Source organism: Solea solea, chromosome 6 (assembly GCF_958295425.1).
Source record: "Solea solea chromosome 6, fSolSol10.1, whole genome shotgun sequence".
In the NCBI taxonomy this organism is placed as follows: domain Eukaryota; kingdom Metazoa; phylum Chordata; class Actinopteri; order Pleuronectiformes; family Soleidae; genus Solea; species Solea solea.
The window spans coordinates 12,565,952-12,573,014 of NC_081139.1; the positions used below are offsets into that span (position 1 = coordinate 12,565,952).

The window sequence follows — 7,063 nt, forward strand, 5'->3', positions numbered from 1 at the left end:
TAAAGTCAGATCTTACTGTCTATCTAGACCAAATCTTGTAAAACCTTTCTTTTTGCACTTTGAGAGAAAAAGTTAACTTTCCCATTATGTAAAGGTGGTGAATAATGTTAATCCTCAACGGTGAGTGGGTCTGCTTTCGACCATGTATCACCCATCATTTAACACTTTCTTTCTCCGCCTCTAGGGGTTGCCACTGCAGATCACCTGCTTTGTCAGTAATCCACATATTTGAAAGATTTTTTTTTCCACGCCGGATGCCCCTCCTTCTGACCGGTACTGTGCTTGCATGTCCTTTCAAAAGATGCACTCCAACTGTTCAGCTTCAGAGTAAACCCTGAATCTGTTCGAAGTGAAGACCTTCATATTTCCTACCATCTCGATCTATAACCCTCCAGCCAGGCTGATGAAAGATATAACTATTTTTTTTTTTTTTTTAAAAAGGCCGAACAAAGAGTAAAACTGGGGGAAAAAAGTATTAAGAAAGGGTTAAAAGGGAGAGAACCAATACAAATGTGTTTTAATGAAAAGGAAGCAGGGATAATGAAGGCCGTTAAAAGAAAGTTATTCTGTGAAGGAAGAAGACAAAATGCAAGACATAAAATGGAGCCCAAACATCTGCCAAGGTCAAACAATTCTGTTACAATCTTATAATGATAAAACCAAAAGGAGGAAGGATGTGGACGATTGTCACCAAATAGTATTTCTTCAGAAATAAATATATCCAAGGCTCACAGTGTTAATAAAAATAAATGTAATTCCTCGCAGGCCAGGGCAACATTGTTCAGCAACGCTTAGGGCAAATCAATTGGCTGCTGACAATTGAATGAATGTGCAGTGGAGTGTGTAAGGCTGGGGATACACTGGATGTATGAGCGGTGCATCTCCATTGCAGAACATCTGGCTTTTCATTGAGTCATCCATGTTTTACAGATTAGAGCAGCCACACAGTTATTTGTGATTCACAGGAATCACAGTTCCCCTGTGCAACCTCTCATCCAAACTATCTGAAAACACATGAATGTGAACTGCTAGATAGGATAGCTTTGCAGAAGCAATCACTGAAAAATACTAATGAACCCCACAGGTAAGTTGGGTCTGTTGCCATCAGGTGCTCTACAGAATGATTTTATTATTGCTACAGATCACAGGTTTTTTTTCCCTCCCCCAGACAGTTTTATCTTCGCTGTGAGCAGTTGTTGATTTTGAAGCTGAAAAAAAGATTGCATGTTGTCGCACTGAGTGCAGTTTCAGATGAAGGCGCTATTGCAGCATACAGGTGACCCCTGCTGGAAAGTTCAAGTCTAAATGAGGGGACGTGTCAGAGTACACACACACACACACACACAAAAGCTCATTTACACACATGTTTGTGGAGTTAATGGGATGCATCCCAATGGTTAGATATACTGGGCCTTTAAGTGTCACACACTTTCTTCTTTCATTATATAACTGTATCATTCATTTCCTGGAGCCTGACCTTAACTATAACTACCACTGGCCTAACCTTAACCTCATCCTAACCATATATCAGGTCTTCATCTTAACATGTAATCATTTACATTACATTAGGTTATATTTTGTCCCCATATGGAAGACAAGTCCGCATAATGTGACTGTGTAAACAGATTTAGGTCCCCACAACACGAGTAATACCTGGTACACACACACTCACACACACACACAAAGTTCAGGTGAAGGATCTGTGTAATTACTTCCAGCTCCACTGGATGTCACACACAAACTGCACATGCACACACAGGGAGAGTTTTGGTGAAGTTAGAGTTATTGTTTTTGCTATTCTCACTGCAAAGACACAGACACACACACACGCACACACACACTCATTTCAGATATGGGCATAATTACTCGTTGCTTTGCTCTCATGGGTCACAGGTGTTGCTTCCAAATGAGTGTAAATGAAAACCATTAATCGTTGCTGGAGGCAAAGCTGAAAAAGAGTGATTAGCGACAACACAGTGGGCGCCGGGCAATGAAAAAATGACTGTAGAAAGTAGATGAATGGGCGGATGAAAGGATAGATGATGGGAAGAGAGAGGGAAGAACAGCTGCATGCATAAATTCTAACTTAAAGCAATTGGACTGATAGAAATGGCTGTAGACTGACAGGTGCTGAAGGATAGATTACACTCGCTGACACAATAGACAAGGTTAATGTCTACAAAAATAAATAGATGCCTCACCGTCTGTTGCAGGAAGCATTGATAAAGAGAAATGAAACCACATGGCATCGCTGACAGAAATCCTCAGAGGATTGAGGTACTTAACAATCCTTCGTGCCTTATTGCCAGACTAGGAAACATATATTCTTTCTCAGGTATATGAGTTTCTTCTAAAACATCGTAAAAACTATTTACCAAACGCTGCTGGCCCAGTTTTAGTTTGAAAGCTGTGAGCCTTGCCAACTGTGTCCATTTATTCTGAGGTTTTTGACTGCCAGCGTTGCAGAAACATGCAGGGCAGCGGAGCTCTTTTCTGCCTCAATCCTGTGTGTGGATTTTGTAAGGGAAGTCTGTAGACAAATCGCTGGTCATAGTGTGTTATTTGCTCGGCGATGTACTGTAGCCCACGTTTGTTTGTACATGAACACTGTAAATAAAAACATACAGCATTTCCGTTTTACATAATTGTCATGTTTCCTTGGTCTAGTTGTTTGTTTGCAGAGAGAATTTAGGTATAAATAACTGGGCCTGAAATGAGCTTTCCCTGTTTCAAAGAGCAGCATCCACCACTGGTTTCTAGCACTTAACCGTTTCTCCCTCAAAAGAAATCCCTGCTCTTACAACACTGGAAAAAGAAAATTGCTGACCAACGTAAAATTTAACTTTAGTTGATAACACTAAGAGAATTGAACAGACCTACAACCAATGATCCAGATGACACATGCAGAGCAACGGAAGTTTTCTAGGCGCCTAATGACTTTTTCCTGGTGCAAGTTTCTTAAAATGGAAGCAACACCCAAATTGAAAGACAGCTGCTCATCAGTTGCCGCCATGTTATATATACAAAAGCTGCTACACATCACTTCTCTGTCTTCAGCACGTAATACCGGACTCTAGCACACCAGGGGGAAAAAAGAACACTTTGTAATTGGTTCCCTTTATGAAGAGATTCTGAAGTTGGCCTTGACAGAAGTGTCCGACAAATGAGATGAGACACGGTTGTAAATACAGAAGAAGGGAAGATGTGAAGCAGGAAGCATGGGCAGAGATGGAGGGAAACATTACGGAGATGTAGGTGAAGATAAATTGCAGTACAGATAAATGAAGGCAAAGACACAGGGGTTCATTAGAGAGAAATGGCTGATGATATGAATTGATGTTTTTATCTGTCCATAAGTGGAAATTGCTTGAATTAACGAACCAGTGATGGATCCTTGTCTTTTTTATTTGTGTCTAAAATAAACTGGTACTACACTGTAAATGTACTGTTCATGCGTCATCAATCATCCCACAAAATATATTGACTTGCAGAATAGAGTGTTCAAATTACACTGATGCAAACAGGGCTTACACTCACACTGAGGTATTTAGTCTGAAACATGGCCACTGAGAATTTCTGATCTTACAATGAAACTGAAACACATACACACATTCTGACAGGGTTTTAAAAGCACAAACTAATCAACTGGAATGATACTTCTCTGAAGAAACATTTGAAACATGTCTGCAGTCTTATGCAAAGAGTGGTTTTATGGGTAACTATGGGTCACAAAGGTTCCCAAAGGTGCAGATCTGTAGATCCCCCAGAATAAACAAGGCTGTTTGTGAACCTGTATATCAAGGTGATCTGTGGATTGAACACCTTATTGGGAGGCATTGTTCAATTAGGGCTAAATTCTGGATGAATGCGGTAACAATGTTTGTCCCCACTTATAAACATGAAACATTTTGAGACATTTCAGATCTGATTTGCCTTTCCACCTGGCTTCATCTTCACAGAGCTCGGCAGTGTGGCAAATGATTATGTAACTATTCCAGGTTTACTCACCACAAGCAATAGTATTGTAAAAAAAAATAACGTTATACTGTATGCTTGTGCATAGGCTATAGGCCAGTATGATATCAACTGTGTTTTAAGATTTTTTTCCCAGCAATTCTCAGATATAAATATCAGATTGATCAACCTTACAGTTGTACAGTTCTCCGACCATGAAAATTCAGATGGCTACAAATTAATTGCCATTGTTACAGTGCTAGAATTTTATGTCTTATTGCCTTTTTCTCCATATTCCCGTATGTTTAAAATGTTTTATGGTTGTAGCTGGTCAGCCTGGTCCGAGGCTTAAAACTATTTTTTTTATATTTTTTCTGAATATCAATGGAAAATATCAATGTTGGGGAATTGAATTCCAGAACCACAACCATCACTCAGTTGCTGTGATGGTACTGAATCCGTGACATCAACAAAAATGACAGAACTGTGTGAATCTCAAAAGCATGGCTGTTCATGGCATAATGACATCAGACAGGAGAAGACATTCAGTAGGACACTGGCATCTCATGTCGTGCTTCCTGCTGTGTCAGTATCACACATCCATTCCACTTAACAACCTCCTTCATCAATGAGCAACCCTTACCAAGGTGACACTACGAAGCTGTCACTGCCATACCCTGGGAGACTGTCGCCATTGCATGCCAGGGCAACAAGAGCGGGTACACAAAAAGGATGACTGAAGGTTATGAGCTCAAAACACGGAGAGTTGTATTTTCCAAAAAATAAAAAGCAGAGGGACGGGACAAAATCAAACAAATATTTAAAATCGAACAAAAATCTTAGGTTTAAAAAAAAAAAATTGCAGTCAGACATTAAATATTTACTTTTGACTTTCTGGTTTAGGGGGATATAAACTTAAGCTAAAATAAGGCGCAGAGAAAGTTGAGGAGTATAGCAGAAGCTTTAAACCCACTTGCGTCAACAATGGATATTCCCTTCAGCTGTGGATATTGTGTGATGGATGAGTGACAATGTAGTGGGAATTATGCAATATATTACTGCTATGTGATCTGAGGCTTCAGAAAGGACATCATAAATGTAGGTGTGCTGCTGAACTTCCAAATGAATACTAGGTTTAATGAAGGTTGCAAACGATGGGTTTAAATTGAACACAAAAATGACTGTAAAACGTGACAGAACAGGTGCTTCCTACATAGAGTTTGTATGTTCTCCCTTGGGGATTAGGCAAACTGGACACTCTAAATTAATCATGAATGATTGTTTGTCTCAATTGTACTGTTTTAACTTTGTGAGTGTGAAAATGTCTTGAGAGTGTTGAATGTACTGTATTTTATAGTTGCAGTCGAGTCAAATAAAAATTTCTGTCACAGATTTGGACCATAGAGTAAAAAAAATTTCAAATGTAGCTAATCATTTTAAACATCATGGGTTCATGGGGACTCACCACAGTTCAGTTGAGGAATTCATTAGTTTGTGCTTGTTAAACTGGCAACATAATATATACAGCTTTAAAAAGAAAAACAACAAGAAAAAGATCATTATCATATGTTATTTTGCCTCAGAAGACAAGACAAACAAATGATTTTACCTTGTGGCAACCTGTTCCGCTCCCCACTCAGCTTTCATCTTCTCTCTGATGCTTCTCCACCTGGAAACTGGGAAACATACCATTAAGAAGAAGCTGGATGGAAGTGGATCTCCATTCTGTCAGGAGAAGCTACACACCACAGCAACAAGGACTTCCTGGGTTCCCTCAGGTCATGTGACAAACCTGTCCAATCAAACAAAGTAGTACATTTATTGTTCCAACTGCATGTGTATTTGCTTCAGATGGTTATTGTATGCCCCAAAGAAAATGTGTTGAATTAATCATTTTATTTATTTTTCTCTGAAACTAAAATGTTGCTTAACTTGACATGATGGTAGGGTAACTTTAATAAATATTGTTTTTGCTAACTAATCTATCAATTATGACTATCCATATGTAGAAATGTATAATCACTTGAAAATAAAAACTACCATCTGATGGTCAAAAAGTTGAATCGATCTTGAAAGACCGACGTAATCAAATGACATAGCAGTGATAGCAGACTGAGTAAGCTAGCAGGCATAAACGTTCACATAGCTAGCCATTAAATAAAGGACATAAAATACAATTTACCTGATTGTCACTCTTGACTGGTGCTAATAATCCCTTAACTGTTATCTGTTAAATGCATTATCTACTTAATCCTCGTGATGTTTATCTTCCTCTGAACTTTGTCACCGTTTTTCCGTTTTCTTCGTACTTTACCGCTGTTAAGTTGCATTAAAATCCCACAGATACAGACTTTCAAGATAAACTTCCTGTTAAACCGGAAACGATGAACGGTCACGTCGAGGATAGCTAAACACAGTTGCTAACTTGACACAATTATTAACATGCCGATGGTCGTTTACAAAAAACCTTTGTAACCTTAATTGTTTGCATGCACCATAGAAAAGATTATTGTTTATACAGCCTCCTGAACAGATAAACCGGGGAGAACGTGCAGTTTGTACTTGGAAGCAGAGGCTTTCTGCACAAACGACAAAGAACAGTATCCTTTCTGGTATGCAAAGGCCTTTCCTTGGTGACTTCATTCCTAACTTCTATTGAGCTCTTCTTTGTTTTGCTGTTTACCACAAACTATTAGTCTCTGTGGTCTGAGGACTGCAGCTGACATTTACACTCCCTACTATAAGAGGCTGGTAATGTTGGTGAGAGGATTTAAGCATATTCAGAGTCAATCTGGTGGGTGTCTGCTAAAAAATTAAAAAAATAAATACTGTGTCTTCCCTCAAACTACATTATGCATGCCAGTCAGCCCATCGATCACCACCCTGCCAGCACACAATCGAACTCACAGCACTCTCAGTTGTAGAATTAAGATGAGGGGCAGCTTGTATTTTCAGTTTCCCAACAGCTTTGGAAGACATATGAAATTGACACAAGGATAAAAAGTTGGTGTTGTTTTTTCCACCTTTCCTTTTTCTTTCTTTTTTTTTTTTACTGGTAAATAGACCAAATAACTGATGCTTATCAGTCAAGTGCTTGATTAGGCTCCCT

The 7,063-nt window shown here is 39.0% G+C and overlaps 1 long non-coding RNA gene across 1 annotated transcript in view; it reads right to left on the reverse strand.

The window, feature by feature from the left end:
• LOC131461028 (uncharacterized) overlaps nucleotides 1–6,251 on the reverse strand; it is a 68,034-nt gene extending 61,783 nt beyond the window's left edge. Inside the window, exons 1-2 of the long non-coding RNA XR_009240433.1 lie at nucleotides 6,137–6,251; nucleotides 5,564–5,746 (exon numbers count right to left, since the gene is read on the reverse strand). This is a non-coding gene — a long non-coding RNA (uncharacterized LOC131461028). The remainder of the gene's footprint in view (nucleotides 1–5,563; nucleotides 5,747–6,136) is intronic.
• Between the last annotated feature and the right edge of the window lie 812 nt (nucleotides 6,252–7,063).